The sequence below is a fragment of the Scylla paramamosain genome, chromosome 9 (genome assembly GCF_035594125.1).
Source record: "Scylla paramamosain isolate STU-SP2022 chromosome 9, ASM3559412v1, whole genome shotgun sequence".
NCBI lineage: Eukaryota > Metazoa > Arthropoda > Malacostraca > Decapoda > Portunidae > Scylla > Scylla paramamosain.
The window spans coordinates 5,271,137-5,280,761 of NC_087159.1; the positions used below are offsets into that span (position 1 = coordinate 5,271,137).

The 9,625-nt window shown below is 45.1% G+C and overlaps 1 long non-coding RNA gene across 2 annotated transcripts in view; it reads left to right on the forward strand.

The window, feature by feature from the left end:
* LOC135103463 (uncharacterized) overlaps nucleotides 1-9,268 on the forward strand; it is a 152,920-nt gene extending 143,652 nt beyond the window's left edge. For both annotated transcript variants that reach the window (XR_010270051.1, XR_010270052.1), the window contains one exon: nucleotides 9,135-9,268. This is a non-coding gene — a long non-coding RNA (uncharacterized LOC135103463). The remainder of the gene's footprint in view (nucleotides 1-9,134) is intronic.
* The last annotated feature ends 357 nt before the right edge of the window (nucleotides 9,269-9,625 follow it).

Below are 9,625 nucleotides of genomic sequence, written 5' to 3' on the forward strand. Positions count from 1 at the left end.
GAGAAGGAAAAGTTTTTGTTATTGTTGCTGTGGTGGTGGTCGTGGTTAGGCTGGAAAATGATGAAAGACTGTTCTTTGTTGTAATGGTCGTGATGTTGTTGATGGTGTTGTTGACTTGGCAAAAGCTGAAAATCTTTGTTATTGTGGCAGTGGTGATGAAGACATGTTGGGGAAAGAAGAAAATGTCATTCGTTTTTATAGTTATGATGGCAGTAACGACGGTAATGGAGATGGAAACACACATAAATCAACACATTTATCCTCACCAGTGCAGAGTTTTCAATACAAACAAAACCTGCTGCAGTGAGAAAAATAACAATGAAACACTTGCATTAATTATACACTACACTGTCTCAGGTGAAGCAGCATTCCGCCGCGGTGGTAATGTTTGAGAGTGACTCTGTGTAATGAAGGAACAAACCCCGTTGACGTCAGAGGGAGCGCACAAAGAACACCAGCCAACAGTAGTGAGTGTGGGAGAGATAGTGTTGATGCGAGGTGGGGGAGGGGGGCACGTGGGGGGAGCTCAGGCCGAGGGGAGCGTGATGAAAGAGAGAGAGAAAAAGAAAGAGAGACACACACAGAAAAAGAGAGAGGGAAAAAAACGAAAGTAGGAAAACCCGTGACGTTCTACACAGCGTAAAGATTCACTCTCATCTCCCTTTTTTCCCCCTTGACAATCTTTTCTCAATTAGTGACAAAAATGAGATGAACGTGAGTGCCTTGACAGGAAAAAGCAGAGCGTGTCATCAAGTCATTGCTGATGGACAGGTTAATTAATCACAGGTGTTTGCCGTTATGATTTTTCTAGCATCAGGAATGAAAAATATATTGATGAAGAATACTGGCATTTCTCCCCAGCTTCCCACAAGTGTCAGATGAGTCTGTCCGCCTTGTGGATCTAATTCTCTTCCGCGATGGGTTCTGATCCCCACTTAGTCCCGGCGGTCGGGTTGGATCCCCTGAGACGGGATGACGCGAGGCTCCCCTGTTTACCAGCCCGGAGACAAATATTTTCTGACGTCATCTAAGTCAAAAGGCCGATTTAATAACGTCACTACGCCGGGATTCGCCTTGCCGATGTCATAGGAAAACTAAAACTAAAAATTTCGTATGTTTTGACTGTGGAGGATAATTGTGTGTTATTTTAAAGAGTTCATGGTGTTTCTCGGCGTGTTATTATGTTCAGTGTGATGAAACATGTGTATCGTTGATGGTTAAACATATAATGACATGATAATTTTCTATAATCAGTTTACTTCTCGTTGTCTTCCTGCTATCTTTCATTCGTCTTTCACTCACAGTCTATCTCTCATTTCTAATAAAACTTACTCTTTTCCTTCTCTTCAGCTTTCACTCATCACTCACTATCCACCTTTCTCATTTCTGTTAAATCTACTTTTGTTTCCCTTCCTTCCATCTTTCACTCATCCTTCATTGCCCACCCGACTCATTTCACACTTTTGTTTTCCTTCTCTTCGTCTGTAACTGATCGCTCACTCTTTACGTTCCTCCATTTTCTGTGTTCTCTTCACGGCCAGTCGACAGCCGCGTCCAAGAAAAGTCTAACGCTCAGAGCCATGACTCGTGTACTCCACAAGTGTAGTCAGCTGTTATTAAAAAGTGACGTCAACAGCACATTATCCCTCGTCCGTACACTCACCAGGCCAATGGAGGGGAGAGAGAGAAAAAAAAAAAAAGAGAGAGCCAGTGACGTCAGGACTGAAGTGAGACATCAGGCAGGGATTTCTTCACATGGAGAGCTTTGGAGACTTGCTTTCAATAGTCTTTGGTATATTCTTGGTCAGTGGTCGAGTTGATGCACTTATTCCCATTGTATTGACTGTTTCTCCTTCATCTTTAGCTTCCTGATGCACTAACAGTTTCCTTACATTATCTGATAGCAATCTTCGTTAATAGTCGACATACTGCATCCACTCCCATTTTGTTTGCAGTTTTTCCTCAATCTTTAGCTTCCTGACCTGTTGACAGTTTTTTCATTTAACCTGATCGCTGATGGATTCTTAACATATCAGAGGACTTACGACTGAAGGTAAACACTAAACACAGTTGAAGTGAGTGTGGTATTTCACCTTATTTATGGCTGTGACTGTGCCTGCTTAAAGATCTCTTACTTCGCCCTTTGCCTCACTATCACCGTCTTCATTTACACTTCATGATCGGTTATGCATTTACACTATATATGCTACACTAGCCAGGAAAAAAAAATTCTTCACTTGGGAATTAAACATTTCTATTCAGTTAATCCTATTTTTTTTCTATTAACATGTCAATGAAGCGACGTGGATTAATGGTTAATGAACACTGGTCGAATGCGCAAGTGTGTTGGGTGTCCGAGTGTTGCGGAGGTGGAGACGCGGATGTGGATGTGGATGTAAATGTTTATCGTGTGTATGAACCCCTGGGAGTGACAGCGGGCCATTCATTTTATTAGTGTAATTTTGTTGAACTCGTTCGTTTATGACAAGACCAATAACGCAGAAATGGCAACACAAACACACACACACACACTCAAGCAGAGAGAGAGAGAGAGAGAGAGAGAGAGAGAGAGAGAGAGAGAGAGAGAGAGAGAGAGAGAGAGAGAGAACCAGCCACCCAACCATGTAGACAGACAGAAGGACAGACAGACAGAAACAAAGAGGCAGACAAAATGTTCAAACAAAGCAAAATCAGAACCATTAAACAAACAAAGAACAACAATACATCAAACAGCATCACTTTTCCTCAGTTTACACTTCGGGCATTTCTTTAGTGATCCTCGTCATATTTCCAGCAAGAAGCGAAGACGGCACGGAGAGAGACATCGGATTTATTATGATTCCCGAGAGGATCTGTGTATTGGGCACCTTTGGTCTGCTTAAATGTTTCATTCCCTGAGAGGAGAAAGAGAAACGCGAGGAATGGAAATGGGAAAGAGAGATAAATGGTAAGAGGAATTGGAGTCGGTCAAGAAAACCTATTATTTATTACGAAGATTCACTGCAAATTGCTTTACTTTTTTTTTATCCCACACGAAATTTCTGCCTCTGAGAAAGTATTAATCATTTCGCCTCGACACCTGGAAGTATATATGTAAATTCTGAAACTCGCTGCGCCGCCTCCTTTCCCTGCTGCTTCCCGCTTCGCGTCCCTTCTCGCTGACTCGCCTCGTCCCCTCCCCGCCCCTCACTTTCTGTTGCTCTTCTGCTTTATCTGTGTCAGTCAGTCAGTCAGTCAGTTAGTCAGTCAGTCAGTCCAATTCTCTCTCTCTCTCTCTCTCTCTCTCTCTCTCTCTCTCTCTCTCTCTCTCTCTCTCTCTCTCTCTCTCTCTCTCTCTCTCTCTCTCTCTCTCTCTCTCTCTCTCCCTCCCTCGGGGCTTAGGTGTCCAGTGAGTCGAGAAATGTTGATACAGGAAACAAAGGAAACTTGTCTTCCAGTACGTATTTTCCCTCCTTTCTCCTCTTCTGTATGTCCATTCGTCACTCTGAGAGTTCGTCGGTGTGTGTGTGTGTGTGTGTGTGTGTGTGTGTGTGTGTGTGTGTCATTTCGTCTGTTTTGTATTTTTGTTCTCATATGTTTTCATCCTTTCTAAGAGTTGCAAAACTTACACATCTCAGGACGTGCGTGGCTCAGCGAAGTTAAGTTTAGCAAGAGTATGCATCATATATAAGCATAAGCATAAATCACATGCATCCACACACGTATTCATCATAAACTTACAATTAGTGAGGCTTTGATCTCTTTTCATTGCATGTTATATGTATGTTATTGTCTGCTTGTCTGCCTGTCTGCCTGTATGTCTGTCTGTATATCAGCCTGTATGTCTGCCTATATGTTTGCCTGTCTGCCTGTATGTCTGCCTCTCTGCCTGCATGTCTACTTGTCTGTCTGTATGTTTGTCTGTATATCTGTCAATCTGCCTGTCTGCCTATCTGCCTGCGGGTCTGCCTTTATTCATGCCTGTCTGCCTGTCTGTCTGTTTGTAAGGCTTCAGGAAGAGTCACGTTGGCCAGAAATATACTGCACTTGACACCTAAGCGATAAATATGGATGCAGTACCAGCAAACACATCGCTTATGACGGAAAGAAAAGAACAAAAAGAAAAATAAAGGAAGAAGAAAAAACAAAAACTTTATTATGTTTTCGAAGTGAGTGAGCCTGAGGACCTTAGGAAGGAACATCTGGTGCGCTATCCTGCAGGCTGCCGGCAGGGGAGGTGGTGTTGGTAGGGAGGGAAGGGAGGAGAGGATGGTAGAGGGAGGTGGAAAGGGGACGGAAGAGGAGGGGAAAGTGGCAGAGGAGGAAGGGTGGAGGGATGGCAGGGGGACGGTCGCGAGGCATTTCCTGATCTCGTTTCTGCACCAGAGGGATGGATGGCTTTGGCGTGTTCAGGACCCCCCAATACATCACTTCATATTTTATCTCTTATACGTGTGTGTGTGTGGGTGGGTGGGTGGGTGGGTGGGTGAGTGGGTGGGTGTGTTTGTGGGGCGTTGGCCTCAGGATGGGGACGGGAGGTGTGCGCGCGTGCGTTATTAAGCTCACCCATATATATGAAAAAAGGAAAGCTTGCATATTTTAATTTATTTTTATCATATTTTGTTTTCCCCACGGCCATGTTGAATGTTTGTAGACTGTTGGGCGGGCGTTGTTTTCCGTGTCCCTCCATCCCTCCCTCCCGCTCTCCATTGTGTGCGTTCCCAGCGCTGTATTTGCCCTGCCCCGTGTTTATGGCGCTGCTTCGTCATACCATTATTGCTGCGGTGCTTAGTGCTTATGACGCATACTCTCGATGAAGCCTAATTATTATGGCACTGAAAATATATCTGCTTTTATTAATATTTCTATCATATATTTATTTTAACAGGATCTGCCATCTGCTTCGTTTTCTGTGCATGACTTGCTTTGATGTTTCTGTTCCCCCGACGCCTTCCTGCAGCTTCCCTCGCCTCGTGCCTCAGGGAACTGAAGACCCGTATTCTGAAACGCATTGTTCTCACCATGACTATTTTCAAAGGCCACAGAGATGATTACTCGGGTTGTCAAGAGTGTTTCTCCTATATGTAACGTAGAAATATTGTTAATCTGTCACTATAACAGTAAAAAACACCTTCAAAAACCCGTGTCACTTCAGTTAGAGCCTCTCGAAAGCCATGGAGGTGCGGCGCAGAAGTGTTTTAGAATATGGTCCTATAGTGCGGGGCGGCAAATGAAACTTTCCAACCCACGCCTCGAGACTTTGCCATGAAGCCTTTTATTGTTCCGCCTCAAAACAGGAGATCCTCGTCTACTCCGGAGCTTTTCATCCAAACTTCTTTATTTCTCGTCCATTATGTCTTACCATGGTGTTCGTTTGAATGTTCACCGCCACACACACACACACACACACACACACACAGGGTCTAAATGGCTTTCAAAATTTATCTTTCAGCTGCACTCCAATAAAATCCATCAGCGGCGCTTCCCTCACTCCCGCCGGATTATCTCGCCAACTGTTCCGGCGGATGAAACGTTTTATACGCCCCCCACGTCTCTCTCTCTCTCTCTCTCTCTCTCTCTCTCTCTCTCTCTCTCTCTCTCTCTCTCGGGAAATTTCCTGCTCCAGCAAAACAAAATAGAAAAGCATCACAGGAAAGTAATTTATTCACCCACACACACACACACACACACACACACACACACACACAGAGGAGGCGAGAAAATGAATACCCAGCCAATGAGGCGCGGGAAGACAGCTGGGTTGCTCCTGCCGCTCCCTAACCTGTCCTACATCTTCATTTAGGAGTGGCTGGTGTGCTGTCTGTCCGGCGGGAGGGAGGGGGGAGGAGTAGGGTGGGTGGAGCATGTCTGGCGGGGCGTGAGGCGGGGCGGGTGGCGGGCCGTGAGGCGGGGCGGGTGGCGGGGCGTGTGGTGGGGCGGGGCCGGGTGGCGGTATTGCTGATTCTGTTGATAAAGTGTCTCGGCGCTCGTGGGAATGACGCCCCGGAGCAGCATGGGCGATAACGTGTTTGGAAAGGCACCGCCACATTTTCCTTGGAGGAGTATTTTGGCTCAGGGCGAAAGTGAACGTCGGGCAGGAAAGCGTTTTTTTTATACTCTCCCCTCTCCTGAGACTCCGTGTTTCGTTTCCCTTATAATAGCATTTTGTATTCCGTGAAGTGTGTCGCGGCGCCTGGAGGGTAAGCTGCCGTGGCCGGGAATTGGTGTGTGCGGGATGAATGGCGGCGAACAGAGCAGCGAGGGTAATGAACCGCTGGGCCTGACTTACTACTGGTGGTGCGGCAGTGGCGGCCAGGCACTTCATGTTCACCCCCTCCCTCGCTTCTGTTACTCCTCGTGTTCATACTCATTCCATACAAATGGTCATGGTGCTGCTGCTGTAATGATGAGCACTGAAGACCACTGGTGCATCTGTGGCCAATTTGGATACCAGACAGCATTTTTAGATCCATTAAAAGACTAAAAGAGAAAATAAAGAGTATTTTGCTTCTATTCTGGAAACATTTTCTCTTCTGTTTAAATTTTTAGGGTGAGGAAAGGCAAAATATCTTGCTATTTTTCCTTACTTGGTGTCCTTAGTCAACATCTTTCATACATAAAAAAAGCAAAGCTCTAAATTCATGTGGTGGTGGCGATAGCGGTGTAGACATTATCGTGGTCATTCCAGACGTCACAGACCGCAGGGAGGCTCAGAGCAGTGGTGGCAGGGCTGGGCAGGAATCAATGAAGTAGGAGTAAAAGTATTAATATTATGCCAATCTTTATGACACGTGACGAAAAGAAAAAAACAAAGAGAGCCTTACAAAGGGCCTCAGTAATGCATTTCGTATCATTGTTACCTCACACTAATTTACGAACGAGGGCTTCCTTTTTTTACACCCACCTTAATTAAATGACAGGTATTGTGTTCACCCGCCAGCGAGCCGACGGTACCCTTGATTGCTCTCCTTTGTTACACGTTAGCCGTCATTTTGTTTAATCAGCTACAACTGCCAATAAAACACATGCATGTCGTTTCAGCTGCATTCACACTTGTGCCTGCCACGCTGTTATGAAGACCTGGGCATGAAATACGTGGCACTCATGAGATCATTAACAATCATTGCGGCGTGGGTGTAAAAACTGGAGAGTGTGAGTGTGTGAGAGCAGCCCACCACCACCACCGCCTCCATTATCACACAGAAAGAAGGAGCTTATGACAACCTGCATGTGTGGGAGGAAGGGAAATCTGCACTCCCTCTCCTCGTCATTTATTCTATTTTTGTGTACCTTGATACAACAGCAGCAATATGAGAGCCAAGATAGAGGCAGCAAGAGAAGGGTTCCTGCATTCTATCTTGCATCACTACAATTTCTTACCACCTTTACCTTCCAAATAGCCCCTCCATAAGACAGCCACGAAGAAAATATGTGCCGGTGCAGAGAAGTGACAAGCCTATTTTTGTGCTCCTTGACATAGAAAGACTGAGGCAAAAAAAGAGAATAATTCTTGCATTCTGTCTTGCATCACAACATAAATGACCAAGTTAACCCTCGAAAATAACCCTTCATAAGGCAACCACGCAGAAATACAAGTGTTAGTACAAAGAAACAACAAGCTAGAGAGGCCCAAAGGATCTGTTACTGTTCATTATCCCTTGTAATCCATTTTAAAAGTTAACACAGAAGTCAGAAGAGTCAGATCAATGGCGCAGCTGCTGTGGTGGCTCCCTGGGGCTTGCGGCTCGCTCGGCTGGTGTGTGGGCGGCTCCTTCTCGCGGCTTCAAGGGACGCGTGATGCCTTTTAGTAAGCGAGTCATCTCCGCGGTGTTAAGATAAAGACTGACGCTTGTGCCTGGTGGCTGATGGACCTCGTAAACTAATTAGAGAGAGAGAGAGAGAGAGAGAGAGAGAGAGAGAGAGAGAGAGAGAACAAAGGGAGGGTGGATGGATACGGTAAAAGAAAGGAAGGACTAGGAGGGAGGGAGGAATGGGAGAATAGAAGAGGCGAAAGAGGCAGAGAGAGAGAGAGAGAGAGAGAGAGAGAGAGAGAGAGAGAGAGAGAGAGAGAGAGAGAGAACAAAGGGAGGGTGGATGGATACGGTAAAAGAAAGGAAGGACTAGGAGGGAGGGAGGAATGGGAGAATAGAAGAGGCGAAAGAGGCAGAGAGAGAGAGAGAGAGAGAGAGAGAGAGAGAGAGAGAGAGAGAGAGAGAGAGAGAGAGAGCTGAGGTATGTAGGTGTTAGCGTCGACCGAGGGGAGACGCAGCTTCCCGCGAGGTGATGGCGGCGTGGCAGGAGCAGACTGGCCTGTGTGGAGTGTGGCGCACCGGCCTTGGTATTTTTATTCCCGTCTGGATATCTCGCTCATTGAGACACGCTAGAGGTTGACATTTATTTCCTTTCCCTTCCTCTCTCTCTCTTTTCATCTCCGTCTCTTCTTGTTGTGTTATCTTCCCCCGCAGGCTTTGAAAGAGAGGCTCGGCGTGTTCACTATCCTCGCCTCTCCCTTCTAAGGCTTCCTAAGGTGTTGCTCACTGTTGACTCCAGTTTGGCTCTGGATTGTCACAATTACCGGATACGAAAGTTAAAAAATTATCCAGTCTTCTGTAATAAGTGAAGCATGTATGTCGGATTTTTATTTTCATTTTTATTATTATTATTTTTTATAAATAACAACGCTCCCTCAGTTATTCATCTTGTAAATTATGGGTTGTTATTTACATTACTTCCACGAGTAACGACGTAATTTCCATCATGTAAGGTACGGAAATTTATTTACATTGCTATATGATCCAACAACGTTTTATTCTCCTACTTTTTTTTTTATTATCGTGTAAGTTATGAGTAATTCTTTACATTATTTTCATAAGCAACGACGTCATATTCCCTCATACTTTTATTATTATTGCTTATTTGCATTACTTTACTAGTAAGAAAGGTGTTATTTCCCCAGTTTTATCATTATTATTTATCATGTAGTTATCATTTCACATTTGCATTACTCTTATGACTAACGACCTCTAAAATCCCTTGTTTATCCATTATCAGGAGAAAACATCAAAATTCTCTCAAAACAAAGCAACACCTCGTATAGAACCAAGCAACACCACCTACATCTCTCCCCACAACTTCCCGTGTCTCGTATTCCACAGCTGAGGGCGCTGTCACCAAGGACGTCACCGGGGACTGTGGTGCAGCAGCTCGCCCGTCACCCTCAGGCGCCAATATGAACGGGACAATACCTCGCGTCTGATGTGTAAATGGAGGTGCCAATGGAACTCACCTGGTGGCGGCCGCGGGAGGGCGAGGGGACCAGCTGCCGTATCGCATGCTGGTTACTCAGCCACACATCCTTCAGCTTGTCGATCATCACATCATCGTCGTCCACATCTGCAAGCACGGGAGAAAGTCAGATTGGGGGGTACACATTGACAGACAGAGTGACAGACAAACAGACAGACAGAGATTCGTTCATATTCATATATTTACTGACTACAATTAAACTTTTTTATTTTATTTTTATACACATCATTCAATACTTGTATGCATATATATCGGTTCACATAATTTATCATATAATACAAGTGTATATACCTAAAAATGTTCCATGTTAAAGCAAACTAAACATTAAACGATTCTACGT